We start from the raw sequence: 18,949 nt of genomic DNA on the forward strand, positions 1-18,949 counted from the left end.
TCCGGCCCCAGCTCTGCCCTCTCTGGAACTACCAATGCCAATGCCATGGGAACCCCCCTCATTCCAATGTTTTGGTAGGTTGAGGTGGTATATTTGTAGTGCCCCAGGCTGGGTCTGCCACGCAACCTGAGCAGCATTGCACTATATGGGAACAGCAACAAGCTCAGGCTCCTGTTCAGCTCGGTCAGGGAGGAATTAATTGTGGCACGTACACAGGAACACCTGCAGTAGGCAGAGTCCAGAAACACCGCAGTGTCTGGAACAGGGATTAAAGTGAGGATGGGGAGGAAGTGGAGGGCAGCAGAGGCAGTTCAGCAGGCAGAAAATCGGCTGAAGCACAAGGCCATCCTTGGGAGTGTGGTGCAGGGCAGAGCCGGACTTGGGAGCCTACCAAAGTCCTCATACGACTCTGCTAGTGGGATGGAGAGGTGGAAGCAGGTGCAGAAGGAGGTGTGAGCTTCAGTGGAGGAAGAACAAACCAGCAGAGCAGTAGTCATGTGGAAACAAGGTGCCTGGATGAAGTGGGAACAGGGAATGGAGTGGAGTGTCATCTGGAAGGATATCTGGAAGTGGAACCCCCAAAGAATCAAATTCTTGATTCAGGGTGTCTATGGCATCCTTCTGAGCACATCCAACCTGTTCACATGGGGCAAAATAGAAACACCTGCATGCTCCTTGTATTCTAAGACAGGAATCCATGAGCACATCCTGAGCAGCTGCTCCAAGGCACTGAGTAATGGCCAGTATTGCTGGAGACATGACCAGGTCCTCAAGTCCATCACTGAGGCAATCAGCAAGAGGCTCAAAGATAGCAGATACACCCATGCTGCAGCCAAGGGCATCCACTTTGTTAAGGAGGGACAGGTGCCAAAGAGAACACCAAAAGATTGCTCTGTAGGTTTGCTCTCCACAGCCCCAGACTGGAGTATGATGATTGACCTGGAGAGGCAGCTGAAAATTTCACCATACATCACCCAGTTCACATTGAGACCCGACATCATTTTAGTCTCAGAGGTCACAAAGCAGCTGATACTGCTGGAGCTGATGGTACCCTGGGAAGAGAGGATGGAGGAGGCTCAAGAAAGGAAGAGGGCAAGATACCAGGAGCTGATGGAGGATTGTTGGAGGAATGGGTGGCGGACCAGATGTATGCCAGTGGAGGTGGGCTGTAGGGGATTTGCTGGTCACTCCCTGCATAAGGCTTACGGAACCCTGGGCGTAACTGGTGCCAGCAGAAGAGCCAATGGTAACAACATGGAGGCAATAGAGAGAGCATCCAGATGGTTCTGGTTGAAGATGGGGGAGTAGTGGGGGCAGAAGAATGCCACTAGGATACAGGCTGAGGTCTGATCAGCCTTGGTCAGGTCACCTCGAAGAGGGTGTCTGTTGTAAGACCCAAAACACCCAATGACTCAAGGAAACAACACTGATGATGTGTCCTTTTGTGTGCATCAGAGTATGCTATGGAGAACTCTCACCAAGAAACCACAGCAGAGGATGTACTTCCTAAGACAGCTGAAGTAGTTCAATCTGCCAAAGACAGTGATGGTGCACTTTTACACCACCATCACTGAGTCCATCCTCACCTCCTCCATCACTGTCTGGTATGCTGCTGCCACTGCCAAGGATAAGGATAGACTGCAGTGTATCATTCGCTCTGCCAAGAGAATGATCAACTGCAATATACCATCTCTTCAAGACTTGTATGAGTCCAGGACCCTGAGGAGGGCAGAAAGGATTGTGGTCGATTCCTTGCACTCCAGACACAAACTTTTTGAGACACTCCCCTCTGGTAGGAGGTTGTGGTCCATTAGAACCAAAACCTCACACCATAAGGCCAGCTTTTTCCCCACTGCAGTTGGCCTCATCAAAAAGGTCAGAGCCCCCCACTGACTCTGAACTCACACACACTCCCAATGCATCACATCACACTTCCTCTCTGGACTACTGTTTCACATTTCAGGTCATGCCATCTTTATGGCTGTGACCTTTTATTGCACATTCCAGCACACACTGTCCAGCTTGGACATTTAAAGAATCCATTGCATATATGCTTTAAATATGTGTATTTCTTTTTTAAATTGTACATTTTAGATTTCTACGTATTTTTATTCTATTTATGTTTCTACTTTTGTCTCTTTTCTATTTTTTCTCTTAATTGCTCATGCACCAAACACCAAGCAAATTCCTCAGTGAGAGTGTACTTGGCAATAAACTCAATTCTGTCAGCAAAGTGGCGGTAGATGGATATAGGCGCAGGAAGCATGACACTGAGGTCATCCATCCATCCATCCATCCATCCATCCATCCATCCATCCATTATCTGTAACTGTTTATCCTGTCCTACAGGATCACAGGCAAGCTGGAGCCTATCCCAGCTGACTACACTGAGGTCATGTCTTCTGTAATTTTTTCTTCAGGTTTCGTTTCATTTTCATTTCATATTAAATGAAAGTAGAGCTGACAAGACAATTATCCCTGCTTTAATACAGTGTCACATAACATGTAGCTGCAGATACATCTGACTTTTCCAAATGAGAGCACAGTAATGTTAGTTGGAAGTTGCAGAAGCGGAGTGTGTTCTATTTATAGACCAGATGCCTAAACTAATGAACATATGCAATGTAGAGGCTCACACAGCTCACATAAACTTCAATACCCACAAATCCATTGTCCAAAATAAATTAACCTGATGGCATGTTAATTTCTGCCTGATGTGATCTTCATACACCTGAATAAAAATCAGTAAAAGGCTGCAACAAACAAAATTAATGTTCGGAGTTGGAACGCTAACATAAGTTGAGCAGGCAAAGAGAAGGAGGGAAGGTGTGAAAGTAATGGTTAAGTAGCCCACAGCTGGCTATAGATACAGTAGGGCTACAATGAGATGTTAACCTACACAGACAATTTTATGTTGAAATTCAATGGAGATGCAGCTAACCTACATTGTCCAATGTTAGATTGGATGGATAGTTAATGTTGTGATGGATAGATTATCCTTTTCATTACCAAGCATTACCCTAACATAACCTATTGTTAAATAATATCAATTGTAGATCAGTTATTTAGACTGTTGTCATTTTAAAAATTCAACAGAGGAGACAGGAGAAAGAATCAGGCAGGTGAAGTGAGAGTCAGGAAAAGAGAGGGAGATAACAGGGAAAGGCCTTCCTAAGTGAGTGAGAGTCAAGAAGTGATGCAGTCAGAAGGTCCTGGCACATGCTCTGTTGTCTATGAACCTGCAAATTATAAATGCAAGTCACCATTCTGATGAGGAGAAGCAGAGCATTCTCTAAAACAGATGGATGAGGGACCAGTATAAATATCCCCATAGCCAATTTGGAAAAAGGCTTTTGAGATAATTTGAAGTGGGAAAATAATATTCCTGGCTATGGTACTCTCTGTCTGATGAAGCAGCATATTGTTGTGTATGCATATTGTTCAGTAAACAGAAAGGTTCAAACATCACATTCCAGAGGGAAGAATTTTGGGACTGGAAGAATGCTGTTGGTAAGAAAAGGGGAATAATCTCAAATCATGGAAACACTCCAGAACACATAACTTCAGAGCTTGCAGAAAATTTCCTAAATGTAACAAAAGGACAAAGGAAATATATGCATTCTATCAGTAAGACATTCAGACAAAGTTGAGACCAACCATAAGGATTTGTTATCAATCCTAGACATAAATCTGGGAAAGGGAAATATTGCATTGTGGAGCACTTGGAAAGACAATGAAGAAGATGGTAACTACAGTTACTTTGTTCAGTGGCAATCTAAGTTTGATGATTCACCATGAAGTACTTTTGGTGGGTGGATGATTACTTTTTCTTTCAGAGCTCAAAAAAAATATTGAGAAGTTTGTAGAAATTATGGTGTCTATTCCTGAACTGGATTGGGGGGGGGGGTCAGTTGGGTCAGCCATTGATGACCTCGATATTTGAAAAATCCTGGCTATGGCCTTGGCAGGAAGACTTTCTTAAACAGAAAAACAATCAGGCATACAACTCCTAAACGTTAGTCAGGAACAAACACCATAGGCAGGGAAAGGTCAAGCGAGGCACAACCAGACTAGATGAGGCAAAGGCAAAAGCAATCCAAAATTAAAAAAATAGGTACCGTATGGGTATGTGGCTACTGCTTATAAATAAAACTGTTTCCTGATACCATGTCCATACAGTAAATATAGCATATATATTTACTCGACGAGGCAATAGCCACAAAAATGAAGTGTAATCCAAAAATGAACAATTTAAAAATCACAGAAGTAAAATATGCCAAGTATCTGTACTTTATATTATTCTAATCTTACTTCTTACAGTTTTTGAAACTGAAACCTCTGAACAGAGGCTGACATACACAGGCTGTCGCCATGACCCAAACTCTGAATCTATTGATAGTATTAAACACTCCATGAACGCTAAAGCCATGAAAACTGTTTTATTATATGTATCCTTTGTGACCTCTTAGGAATGCAGTTAAAGCTTTTTTTTTGGGGGGGGGGTTGTTTTGGTTTTTTTTTTCTTTCTCTGCCTATACCCCGAAGCATTGTAATATGTTATGTATTGTCTTCTTGTCTCTATGTTGCCTTGTATATTTTTCTAAAATGTAATAAAATCTTTTAAAAAAAACCCTCTTATTTCCCAGAAAAGACCCAGCGCTAGAGCTCAGTGGTCTCCATACGCTTTTCGACAACTTCCTATAACAACTTGGAATTGCGCCACATCTACATCACGCATGGGACCACTGGCCGAAGAAGGCAAGGAAAGGGGGACAACCTGTAGTATATTTTAAAATAGGAATGCACTTTCCTTCGGTAATAAGCATTAACATGTCTGAAAGCGATTTCTTTAGTCTATTCCATTTATTTCGAATGGTGAACCGAATTGTATACACTCACTGGTCATTTTAATAGGAATACCTGTATGTGCATGCACAGTGTGCTATTGTTACACTCATACTCACATTCTTACAACACAATGACATAGTGGCTACAGGCTACAGCCTCTATATGAAGCAGTAGCCATAAAAGCCGAGAACCGAATAACAATATTAACAAAAGGCTTGGTCAAGACATACTGAACGCAATACTTCAGAAAGTTTATTAGATTTCAGCATCCTTATAAGTGTGTGCTGATTGCACTCTAATAGGGAACAGGTGCATGTAAGTAGTCCTTAAGGTGCACTCTGCTCAGAGCTCGAATGTGTGTGAGTGAAAGTTTGAGGCGTGGATGTGTGCAGATGTGGCCAATTCTGATTCTAAATCTGATTCTGACAGTGAAACTGCATTTGGAACACCAGAAGGTGGTCTGAACTGTATTGGAAGAAGGAAACAAAATAGCTTCTATGTTTTCAGAGGAGGATTTCTCCTGTCCTGTGTGCCGGGAAATCTTCAAGGATCCTGTTGTTCTGCACTGCAGTCACAGTGTGTGTAAAGTGTGTTTGCAGCAGTTCTGGGAGACCAAAGGATCCAGAGAATGTCCTCTTTGTATGAGGCAGTCGTTTGTGGAGTATCCTCCCATAAATCTGGCCTTAAAGACCCTGTGTGAGATTTTCTTTGAGAGTAGTCTGATATCTTCATCAGGGTCTGAAGCAGTCTGCCGTTTGCACAATAAGAAACTCAAACTCTTCTGTCTGGATGATCAACAGCCGGTGTGTGTGGTGTGTCAAGATTCAGGAAAACACACCAACCACAAACTGTGCCCCATTGATGAGGCAGTAACAGACTGTAAGGTAAACTAGATTGCATTTCCTCTGCAGAAACTGCTGGAGTGTGCTTGCTCAAATGAAGCCACATCCTCTGCCTCTCTCTCTCTCTCTCTCTTTCTCTACATCTCTCTGTCACCCAATCACTATCCCCGCCAAGACACATTGTCACACAGTGTCATGGTTTAAAAGAAGGATTTCAAAGCACTTCGCGCTCTGAAATCCTTGTTTTAAAGGGGTACCAAATATAATATATACAGTTGCTGATGTGACAAAGTAACGTATTCTTAAGTATTCTATCAAATTTATATACTAGAAAACAACGAAATATCTTGGTAATTGTAAATATAATAGTCGGTACGCTAAACGGCACAAGAGTCGCCATTTTTAAAAGACCGTGACGTCAGCCCTACCCACTGCACTAGGAGAGAAGCGTGTAATCATGGCGTCGGGCGCATCAAGTGAAAGCGACAGCTCTGTCGAATCATACGAAGAGATCCCGCAAGACACACTGCAAGCAGGCTATGGCTTAGAAGGGTACCAGTTTGAACCTAGGAGAGGTACTCTCGACTCCGGTGATGATGAAAGAAGAGAAGAAAGCTCGAACTCGTTTGGTGTTTTTCAGCGGAAACGAGTGAAAAGATATGTCTGGAGGATCATTATGCTTTCCATCGGTCCTGTTATTACACCCGAAAGCAACACACTGTGGCATTGTGTAGCCGATCACTTACAATTCATCCTACTTTCCGATTCATACGTGCTATTCCCAACCTCAATGAGCCAACACAACTGGGCACATACATACGTCATGAGTGTTACGCAGAGAAAATGAACGTGCATTCTGATTGGATAAAATTAATATCATGGCGGGCTGTTCAAACTGCGGAAATAGTTTGCTCGAGCTACTTTCAAAACACTATAACTTTCCAACCTTAGAACAAAAAACTTTTGTAAGTCTTGAATAAGGTTCGTTAATGTGTGTTTTATTGTTATATTTACTCCATATATTGCCCTCTGTTCCCCTTTAAATGGTTTTGGTCAACAGCTCTCACTCCTCTGGCTCAAAGTCTCTTTCACATCATTTTGAAGGGAGATTTCACTGCGCTTCATGCAGTGAAATCTCCTCTCCACCCTTTTATATGTTTTTCAATTTAATTCAGAGGTTTTACTGGGTTTAAAACATGGATTTTGGCTGTAAAATCACAGTTTTAATTTTTTTTTTTCCTGCTGCTCCCACTCTAACGTCTAGAGTGGAGGAGCTCCTTATGACATCATCACTCCAAAGTTCGACCCATTCAAAATGGCACGGAATTTTGCCAAAAAATGGGAATACCGAACGAACGACAAGGGGTAGTGCAACCATTTTAACAAGCACGCCATTCCAGATCGGGCCCTACGTTTCAGCGTTGGAACAGTGTCTCTATCTCGAAAGCCCTAGGAGCAGTAGTGGATCCAAAAAACGGGTGAAACGGAATAATAATACTAAAAATAAAACTTAAGAAGAACAATAGTGTGCTTTTGCAAGCACACTAATAAAATGTACATATGAACTCATGGGTCACATGTTAACAAATGCCGTTGTTCATAATTATGACAATTACTTTGTAATTAATTTAGTTTATATGAATTCACTAAAATCCAGAACACAGAGTATCCATGCAGTGTGTTAATTTATTTCAGGAGGAGCTCAAAACTGCCCTGAAGCCCCTACAGGAGAAACTAAAGGTCTTTAAAGACTGTAAACTGAACTGGAGTCAGACTGCAGAACATATAAAGGTTAGAATCAATAGCAAGGGTTTGATATTATAATTATTAGCATGTACAGTATCATTTCTCTACTCAAAAATGAAAGTTTTGAATATGTTTCTGTCCACAGACTAAATTTGTTCCTTTACCTTACCATATTCAGCCTACTGACAAAAAATTGGGCAATTCAATAATGGTTCATGTGCTCCATCTGGACAGTGAATAATTTCATGAATGATGTAAATACATACACCTTATTTCCATGTTTAGGTTTATATGCAGAAAATTACAGAAAACGTATAATGTTACCCATAACAGTGAATTTAATAGACTATATCGAGATTAAAACCGTTCATATTTAAGTGGATTAAAGCTATGATCTCATCATAGAGCTGCCATCATTTCAAGTGAACTACCACTAGAAAGCCATGAGGGAAGCCATGGCCTAAAGGTTAGAGAAGCAGCCTTGGGACCAAAAAGTTTGATTCCCTGAACCAGCAGGAAAATGTGTGGGTAGGGGTAGTGAATGAACAGCACTTTCCTCTACATCCATGGCTGAAGTGCCCTTGAGCGCCTAACCCCCAATTGCTCCCCAAACACTGGGGATGTGTGTGTTCACTGCTTCAGATGGGTTCAATGCAGAAAGAATTTCATTGTGCTCTAATGTACATGTGGCAAATAAATTCTTTAAAAAAAAAAGCCTAAAAAGAAAATTCCAAATCCGCAATTCTAAACAGGTTTTTAACAGATTTAACAAGTCAGTAAAATAATAATAATAATAATAATAATAATAATAATAATAATAAATGGATGAAAACATATCTTCATAATGGCATGTAATAGTGACAGCAAAATAATAATAATAATAATAATAATAATAATAATAATCATCATCATCATCATCATCAAGCTTGAGGTGGACCCCCTAGAAATATATAGATTTAAGAAATATTTTTCAAGGCATTTTATTTTGGTCAATGGTACATAATTAGAATAGGGACAGTTTAATTTTCACACCTTGTGGGGTTTGATGCACTCTATTAATTATATTTTGCATCATTGCTCATTCAGTTATGTTTCATTTGATTTCCTCTTCACTTCAGATTCAGGCCCAATGCACAGACTGTCAGATTAAGAAGGAATTTGAGAAGCTTCACCAGTTTCTACGAGATGAAGAGGCAGTCAGAATCACTGCACTGAGAGAGGAAGAGGAGCAGAAGAGTCATGATGATGGAGAAGATTGAGAAGCTGAGCAGAGACATATCATCTCTTTCAAACACAATCAGAGCCGTAGAAGAGAAGATGAGAGCTGAAGACGTCTTATTGCTACAAGTGAGGATCATTTATTCAGTATTTATACTGTGAGAAAGTAAAACAACTTTCCATCATCAGAAACGTTACACTTCCATGGTGTAAAAGTGTAAATGATATCCACTGATATTTGCTTTATTTTACAGAACTACAAGGACACAGTGAAAAGGTGAGTGATGTGCTTCCTGTCTCTCTCATTCTCTGTGTTTCTGAATCCAAACCCACAGCAACACTGACTCCTGAATGTTTTTGCAGAGCCCAGAGCACACTGCAGCATCCAGAGGCGCTTTCAGGAGCACTGATCCATGTGGCAAAACATCTGGCCAACCTGCAGTTCAGAATCTGGGAGAAGATGAAGGACATTGTCCAATACAGTAAGGCACTTAAGTAGTGTGTGTGTGTGTGTTTCTATTTTTGTTGTCTGTTTTTTTTTCCTTTGTTAATAACCATAATTTGGCCTTTACTGTGGCATGTTCACATTTCATGTTGCACTCATGTAATTTAAGGGAAATTTTATTTTGAAAAGCTTCTATTGCCGTCAGACTTTTCAGTGTTTGAAGTGCGAGCAGAGGGACTCAATGTAGAAATTGAGTGTTTCAGCAGCTTATAAAAGTTTTTGAGTTACAGCCTTTTATAAAGATTGCTTACATTTGTAATTTAAACACACAGAGAAAAAGACACAAGGCATGATATTAACTTATTCATGTTTAACCCCAATTCTAAAAAAGTTGGGACACTGTAAAACATAAATAAGATCAGAATGTGAAGCTTTGCAAATCATGGAAACCTTATATTTAATTGAAAATAGTACAAAAACAACTTATCAAGTGTTGAAACAGTAATTTTATTTTATCTTATTTTATTTTTTGAAAAATATTTGCTCATTTTGAATTTGATGTCAGCAACACATTTCAGAAAAGTTGGGACGGGGCAACAAAAGACTGGAAAAGTTGTGAAATTAATTGGCAACAGGTCAGTAAGATGATTGGTTATAAAAAGAGCATCCCAGAGAGGCGGAGTCTCTCAGAAGTAAAGATGTGGAGGGGTTCACTGCTCTGTGAAAGACTGCATGTGTAAACAGTGCAACAATTTAAGAATAACGCTCCTCAATGTAAAATTGCAAAGAATTTGGGGATCACATCATGTATGGTACATAATATCATTAAAAGATTCAGAGAATCTGGAGAAATCTCCGTATGCAAGAGACAAGGCTGAAAACTGACATTGGATGCCTGTGATCTTCAGGCCCTCAGGAGACACTGCATTATAAGCAGGCACGTGTCTGTAGTGGAAGTCACTGTATGGGCTCAGGAACACTTCAGAAAACCATCATCTGTGAAAACGGTTCATTACTGCATCCACAAATGCAAGTTAAAACCATAAGCAAGAAAAGAAAGAAAGAAAGAAAGAAAGAAAGAAAGAAAGAAAGAAAGAAAGAAAGAAAGAAAGAAAGAAAGAAAGAAAGCACAACTTTATTCATCACACACACTTGTGAAATTCCTCTCTGCATTTAACCCATCTGAAGCAGTGAACACACACATGCACACACACGTGAGCAATAAGCACACACACATACCCAGAGCAGTGGGCAGCCATGCTAACAGCGCCCGGGGAGCAGTTGGGAGTTAGGTGCCTCGCTCAAGGGCACCTCAGCCCAAGGCCATCCCATATTAACCTAACTGCATGTCTTTGGACTGTGGGGGAAACCGGAGCACCTGGAGGAAACCCACGGAGACACGGGGAGAACATGCAAACTCCACACAGAAAGGCCCCCGCCGGCCACTGGGCTTGAACCCAGAACAATATCTATATAATATATAGACAATATCTATATTGAGTTACAGCATAATAATAATATATAAACAATATCCAGAAACACCACCACCTTCTCTGGCCCCGACGTCTTTTATGATGGACTGAGGCGAAATGGAAAATTGTCCTGAGGTCTGACAGATCAAAAATAGAAATTCTTTTTAGAAATCATGGACACCACGTCCTCCAGGCTAAAGAGGAGAGGGACCATCCGACTTATCAGTGCACATTTCAAAAGCCAGCATCTGTGATGGTATGAGGGTGCATTAGTGCACATGACATGGGTAGCTTGTACATCTGGGAAGGCATCATTAATGCTGAATGATATATACATGTTTTAGAGCAATATGCTGCCATCCAGACAAAGTCTTTTTCAAGGAAGGCCTTCCTTCTTTCAGCAAGACAATACCAAATTGCTTTCTGCAAATATTAAAACTGCATGGCTCCATAGTAAAAGACTCTGGGTGCTAAACTGGCCTGCCTGCAGTCCAGACCTGTCTCCCATTTAAAACATTCGGTGCATTATGAAATGCAAAATATGACAAAGGAAACCCCGAACTGTTGAGCAACTGAAATTGTATATCAGGCAAGAATGGGACAACATTTCTCTTTCAGCACTACAGCAGTTGGTCTCCTCAGTTCCCAAATGTTTACAGAGTGTTGTTAAAAGTAGAGGTGATGCAACACAGTGGTAAACATCCCCCTGTCCCAACTTTTTTGAAATGTGTTGCTGACATCAAATTCAAAATGAGCAAAAAAAAAAAAAATCACAGTTTCAACATTTGATGTGTTGTCTTTGTCTCATTCATCTCATTATCTCTAGCCGCTTTATCCTTCTACAGGGTCGCAGGCAAGCTGGAGCCTATCCCAACTGACTATGTGCGAAAGGCGGGGTACACCCTGGACAAGTCGCCAGGTCATCACAGGGCTGACACATAGACACAGACAACCATTCACACTCACATTCACACCTACGGTCAATTTAGAGTCACCAGTTAACCTAACCTGCATGTCTTTGGACTGTGGGGGAAACCGGAGCACCCGGAGGAAACCCACGCGGACACGGGGAAAACATGCAAACTCCACACAGAAAGGCCCTCGCCGGCCCCAGGGCTTGAACCCAGGACCTTCTTGCTGTGAGGCGACAGCGCTAACCACTACACCACCATGCCGCCGTGTTGTCTTTGTACTATTTTCAATGAAATATAGGGTTACTATGATTTGTAAATTATCACATTCTGTTTTTATTTACAGTTTACACGGTGTCCCAGCTTTTTGGGGATTGTAATTACAGTTATCATTCCTTTGGCTTAGGCAAATTTTAGCAAGTTCCATGCTAATGTAATGATTAAGTTTGATTAGCTTCATCAAAACAAAATGTGAAAAGGTGTTCGTGTGTTCATGTTTTCAGCACCTGTAACTCTGGACCCCAATACTGTTCATCCTGATCTCCTTGTATCTGATGATCTGACCAGTGTGAGACTCACTGATGAGGAACAGAAGCTTCCTGATAATCCGGAGAGATTTGGTGATGAAAATTGCTGTGTCCTGGGCTCTGAGGGTTTTAACTCAGGGATACACTGCTGGGATGTTGAAGTTGGAGACTGTACAGACTGGACTGTGGGTATGTTGACAGAATCTGCTCAGAAGAAGGGAGATGTAATGTCCAGAAGTGGAATCTGGTATGTCAGGTATTGTGATGGTAAATATTTCATGGGTTCTACACCACATCCAGAGACTCTCCTCTCAGTAGCACAGAAACTCCAGAGGATCAGAGTGCAGCTGGACTGGGACAGAGGAAGTCTGTCATTCTCCAACCCTCTCACTAACACACACTTACACACTGTCATGCACACATTTACTGATAAATTACTGCCACTCCTACATGTTGGTTGTGAAGAATCTCCTCTAAAGCTCCTCCCACTTCAGGTCTCTGTAAGAGTGAATCAGGTGTGGGTTTCCCGAAAGCCTCTTAAGGCTAAGAGGATCTTTAATTACCTCTTAAGTTCCATCATTAAGCTAACATGGTTTACCTGAACAACATTGTAGTCACAGTAGCCAAAGTAGTACTTTAGTTCGCTCTTAATTTTTGATGGGTCTGGATCACTCTTTCACAACAAAGAACATCTCCTAGCAGTCAAAAACACAGAATGCACATGCACCGTCAAGGGTTGAGCGGAAACTGGTGTTTAATCTGCTGCCGGTGTTAAATTATTTTTCTTGTACATTGCAAGTACATTGAGTTAATTATTAAATAAATGTATGTAAATCATTCTGAATATATTTCAATATTTTATGGAATTACATACTGATATCATAATGTTGCATTGATATTGCCACATTTTAATCAAATTTAACTCCATTAGGCAAGTAATTCTCATTTAGTGTCATAAATGAGACACATTTCTGCACCTCTAACATTGTGTGTGTGTGTGTGTGTGTGTGTGTGTGTGTGTGTGTGTGTGTGTGTGTGTGTAATAGCTAGATTTTGATCTGTCTGTACCGAAGGAGGTTAAATAGATAAAGTATGATCTCAAACAGTCACTGACACATGTCAAATATATGTGTGTGTGAAAGGAAAACATTGCCAACTTGGCATTGTGGATCACAATTGAAATAATCCTGACTGCATGATTGGGTAACAGTGAAATGAGCAGGCTCAGGGAACACATTTACTTAATTATTTAGCTTATTATTTGCTCATTCTTTCATGTGAACATTTGTTCATTTAAAAAAAAACCACGCTTGTAGTAAAAAATTTTGTTGTCCAAAAATGTAAAATATTTCCAATTATTAACTACCACATTATATATGTAATGCTTAACGATGATACAATACAGTAACATTAAGCACTTTATATTTCGTTGGTGTTTGGTTAAAAACGAGTGCCATGTGACCTCATCGACTGGATTTAGCAACTACTGCCTTCAGCAACTACACTACTAATGCCTTTAGCGACTACTGAGGCCCAAGCAGTTCTTAGCAAAGTTGCTCTTAAGACTCCTTCTTACAAGTGTGTTTAGGAAAACCACATACAGAGACAATGTTCATTGTTTAAGAGTGTCTTTAAACTTGCTCTTTAGACCTAAATGCAATGTTATCAGGAAACCCACCCCAGCTCTGTTAGAGCTGATATTGTATTATTCTAGTTCATTCATGAAATATTGCAGATTAAAAGATTAAATGTTCTTTGTGTCGGTCTTTTTTCCCCCTTTTGGAAACCCTGAAATACACATTGTGATTTTTTTAAGTGACTCAACTCAAAATATTTACAGAATATCTTGAAATAATGAATTAATTCAAATAAAAATATATATTATCTCAATATATTATCATAATTTACTTTGAATGTCAAAGTCAAAATAATAAGTTAAATACATAGGTAAGTTAAATACATAGTCTCTTGAAATAACAAGGTATTCACTCAAAATAATGGCATAATATTTAATTAAAATCACAACAGTATGTTTACATGTCTGTCTCTATGTGTCAGCCCTGCAATGACCTGGCAACTTGTCCAGGGTGTACCCCGCCTCTCGCCCATAGTCAGCTGGGATAGGCTCCAGCTTGCCTGCGACCCTGCACAGGATAAGTGGCTACAGATAACGGATGGATGGATGTTTACATGTCGAATGAGCTGGAAAGACTATTTTTATTGATGTATTTTAAATAATTTAAATAAACTGAGAATTTGAAAGCTCATGTCTCTACTGTATTTGTACTTGTTAGTGCTACAGTGCCTTGAAAAAGTGTTCATACCCCTTGAACTTTTTCACATTTTTCCACCTTACAACCACGAACTTAAAAGTTTTTTATTGAGATTTTATGTGATAGACCAACACAGAGTAGCACATAATTGTGAAGTGAAACGAAAATGATAAATGGTCTTCAAAATTTTAAACAAATAACAATCTGAAAAATGTGATGTGCATTAGTATTCAACCCCCCTGCGCCAATACTTTGTAGAGCCACCTTTTGCTGCAATTACAGCTGCAAGTCTTTTGTGGTATGTCTCTACCAGCTTTGCACATCTAGACACTGAAATTTTTGCCCATTCTTCTTTGCAAAATAGCTCAAACTCAGTCAGATTGGATGGAGAGCGTCTGTGAACAGCAATTTTCAAGTCTTGCTACAGATGCTCAATGGGATTTAGGTCTGGACTTTGACTGGGCCATTCTAACACATGAATATTCTTTGATCTAAACCATTCCATTGTAGCTCTGGCTGTATGTTTAGGGTCATTGTCTTGCTGGAAGGTGAATCTCCTTCCCAGTCTCAAGTCTTTTGCAGCCTCCAACAGGTTTTCTTCCAGGATTGCCTTGTATTTAGCTCCATCCATCTTCCCATCAACTCTGACCAGCTTCCCTGTCCCTGCTGAAGAAAAGCATCCCCATAGCATGATGCTGCCACCACCATGTTTCACAGTGGGGATGGTGTGTGCAGGGTGATGAGCAGTGTTAGTTTTCCGCCACACATAGCGCTTTGCATTTAGGCCAAAAAGTTCAACTTTGGTCTCATCTGACCAAAGCACCTTCTTCCACATGTTTGCTGTGTCCCCTACATGGCTTCTGTCAAACTGCAAATGGGACTTCTTATGCCTGTCTTTCAACAATGGTTTTCTTCTTGCCACTCTTCCAAAAAGGCCAGATTTGTGGAGTGTACGACTTATAGTTGTCCTGTGCACAGATTCTCCCACCTGAGCTGTGGATTTCTGCAGCTCCTCCAGAGTGATCATGGGCCTCTTGGCTGCTTCTCTGACCAGTGCTCTCCTTGCTCACTCTGTCAGTTTAGGTGGACAGCCATATCTTGGTAGGTTTGCAGTTGTGCCATACTTTTTTCCATTTTTGAATGATGGATTGAACAGTGCTTCTTGAGTTGTTCAGAGCTTGGGATATTTTTTTAGAACCTAACCCTGCTTTAAACTTCTCCAGAACTTTATCCCTGACCTGTCTGGTGAGTTCTTTGGTCTTCATGATGCTGTTTGTTCTTCAGTGTTCTCTAACAAACTACTGAGGCCTTCACAGAACAAGTGTATTTATGCTGAGAGTAAATTACACACAGTAGGACTCTATTAACTAATAATTAGTTACTAATTAGATGACTTCTGAAGGCAATTGATTGCACTGGATTGTATTTAGAGGTATCAGAGTCCAGGGGGCTGAATACTAATGCACACCACATTTTTCAGATTTTTATTTGTTTAAAGTTTTGAAGACCATTTATCATTTTTGTTTCACTTCACAATTATGTGCTACTCTGTGTTGGTCTATCACATAAAATCTCAATAAAAAACTTTTAAGTTCGTGGTTGTAAGGTGGAAAAATGTGAAAACGTTCAAGGGGTATGAATACTTTTTCAAGGCACTGTATGCTGTTAATCTTGGATGAAATGTTTTAGTTGTGTGTGTGTGTGAGTGAGTGAAACTGTGCAGTGGAGCAGAGTTCAAGCTGTAAATTTCCTTCCGCCAGCAGTTTATGGTTTTGCAAAGATCAGATGGATTTGTATGTTAATCCTGCATTAGGTGATGATTCACAAGTTCAAATCAATTCTGAGTGAAATAAAATTACTTTATTCATACTGATATTAAACATTGTTAATCTGCATAATTGGACAATTAAAACATGCACAAATAAATACATCTGTAATCTGTGAAACATTTAACAGTTGAAATGTTAGTGGACAGTTACAGTGTCTTGCAAAAGTATTCATCCCCCTTGGTGTTTGTCCTGTTTTGTTGCATTACAAGTTGGAATTAAAATGGATTTTTGAGGGGTTAGCACCATTTGATTTACACAGTATGCGTACAACTTTAAAGGTGAACATTTTTTATTATTATTTTTTTTATTGTGACACAAACAATTAAGATGGAAAAAAAACAAACAGAAATCTGGAGTGTGCATAGCTATTCACCCCCTTTTGTATGAAACCCCTAAATAAGAGCTGGTCCAATCAATTCACTTCATAAGTCACATAATTAGTTTATTAAGCTCCACCTGTGTGCAATCAAAATGTCACATGATCTGTCACATAATGTCTGTATAAATCAACCTGTTCTGGAAGGACCCTGACTCTGCAACACTACTAAGCAAGCAACATGAAAACCAAGGAGCCTCCAAACAGGTCAGAAACAAAGTTGTGAAGAAGTATGGCTCAAGGTTGGGTTATAAAGAATATCCCATACTTTGAATATCCCACGGAGCGCCATTAAATCCAGTATAGCAAAATGGAAAGAAAATGGCACCACTACAAACCTGACAAGAGAAGGCTGCCCACCAAAACTCACAGACCGGGCAAGGAGGACATTAATCAGAGGTGCAACAAAGACACCAAAGTTAACACTGAAGGAGCTGCAAAGGCCCACAACGAAGATGGGAGTATCTGTCCATAGGACCACTTTAAGCCGTACACTCCACAGAGCTGGGCTTTATGGAAGAGTGGACAGAAAAAAAGTCATTGCTTAAGAAAACACATTTGGAGTTTGCCCAACAGCATGTGGCAGACTCTCCAAACACATGGAAAAAGATTCTCTGGTCAAATGAGACTAAAATTGAACTTTTTGGCCATCATGGGAAATGCCATGTGTGGCGCAAACCCAACACCCTGAGAACACCATTCCTACAGTGAAGCATGGTGGTGGCAGCATCATGCTATGGGGATATTTTTCATCTGCAGCAACAGGAAAGCTGGTCAGAACTGAAGGAAAGATGGATGGCACTAAATACAGGGCAATTCCAGAGGAAAACCTGTTTGAGTTAGCCAGAGGTTTGAGACTGGGATGAAGGCTCACGTTCCAGCAGGACAATGACCCTAAACATACTGCTAAAGCTACACTGGAGTGGTTTAAAGGGAAACATTTACAACCCGATTCCAATAAAATTGGAACAAAGTACAAATTGTAAATATAAACGGAATGCAATAATTTACAAATCTCAAAAACTGATGTTGTATTCACAATAGAACATAGACAAAATATCAAATGTTGAAAGTGAGACATTTTGAAATTTCATGCCAAATATTGGCTCATTTTAAATTTCATGACAGCAACACATCTCAAAAAAGTTGGGACAGGGGCAAAAAGATGCTGGAAAAGTTAAAGGTACAAAAAAGGAACAGCTGGAGGACCAAACTGCAACTCATTAGGTCAATTGGCAATAGGTCATTAACATGACTGGGTATAAAAAGAGCATCTTGGAGTGGCAGCGGCTCTCAGAAGTAAAGATGGGAAGAGGATCACCAATCCCCCTAATTCTGTGCCGACAAATAGTGGCGCAATATCAGAAAGGAGTTCGACTGTAAAATTGCAAAGAGTTTGAACATATCATCATCTACAGTGCATAATATCAAAAGATTCAGAGAATCTGGAAGAATCTCTGTGCGTAAGGGTCAAGGCCAGAAAACCATACTGGGTGCCCATGATCTTCGGGCCCTTAGATGGCACTGCATCACATACAGGCATGCTTCTGTATTGGAAATCACAAAATGGGCTCAGGAATATTTCCAGAGAACATTATCTGTGAACACAATTCACCATGCCATCCGCCGTTGCCAGCTAAAACTCTATAGTTCAAAGAAGAAGCCGTATCTAAACATGATCCAGAAGCGCAGACATCTTCTCTGGGCCAAGTCTCATTTAAAATGGACTGTGGCAAAGTGGAAAACTGTTCTGTGGCCAGATGAATCAAAATTTGAAGTTCTTTATGGAAATCAGGGACTCCGTGTCATTTGGACTAAAGAGGAGAAGGACGACCCAAGTTGTTATCAGCGCTCACTTCAGAAGCCTGCATCTCTGATGGTATGGGGTTGCATTAGTGCGTGTGGCATGGGCAACTTACACATCTGGAAAGACACCATCAATGCTGAAAGGTATATCCAGGTTCTAGAGCAACATATGCTCCCATCCAGATGACGTCTCTTTCAGGGAAGACCTTGCATTTTCCAACATGACAATGCCAAACCACATACTGCATCAATTACAGCATCATGGCTGTGTAGAAGAAGGGTCCGGGTACTGAACTGGCCAGCCTGCAGTCCAGATCTTTCACCCATAGAAAACATTTGGTGCATCATAAAACGGAAGATACGACAAAAAAGACCTAAGACAGTTGAGCAACTAGAATCCTACATTAGACAAGAATGGGTGAACATTCCTATCCCTAAACTTGAGCAACTTGTCTCCTCAGTCCCCAGACGTTTACAGACTGTTGTAAAGAGAAAAGGGGATGTCTCACAGTGGTAAACAAGGCCTTGTCCCAACTTTTTCGAGATGTGTTGTTGTCATGAAATTTAAAATCACCTAATTTTTCTCTTTAAATGATACATTTTCTCAGTTTAAACATTTGATATGTCATCTATGTTCTATTCTGAATAAAATATGG

The 18,949-nt window shown here is 40.4% G+C and overlaps 1 pseudogene; it reads left to right on the top strand.

Annotated features, from left to right (window-relative positions):
• The first annotated feature begins 279 nt into the window (after nt 1-279).
• LOC132892150 (E3 ubiquitin-protein ligase TRIM39-like) lies at nt 280-12,611 on the top strand (annotated as a pseudogene).
• Nucleotides 12,612-18,949: the final 6,338 nt, after the last annotated feature.

This window comes from Neoarius graeffei, chromosome 9, assembly GCF_027579695.1.
Source record: "Neoarius graeffei isolate fNeoGra1 chromosome 9, fNeoGra1.pri, whole genome shotgun sequence".
Lineage (NCBI taxonomy): Eukaryota > Metazoa > Chordata > Actinopteri > Siluriformes > Ariidae > Neoarius > Neoarius graeffei.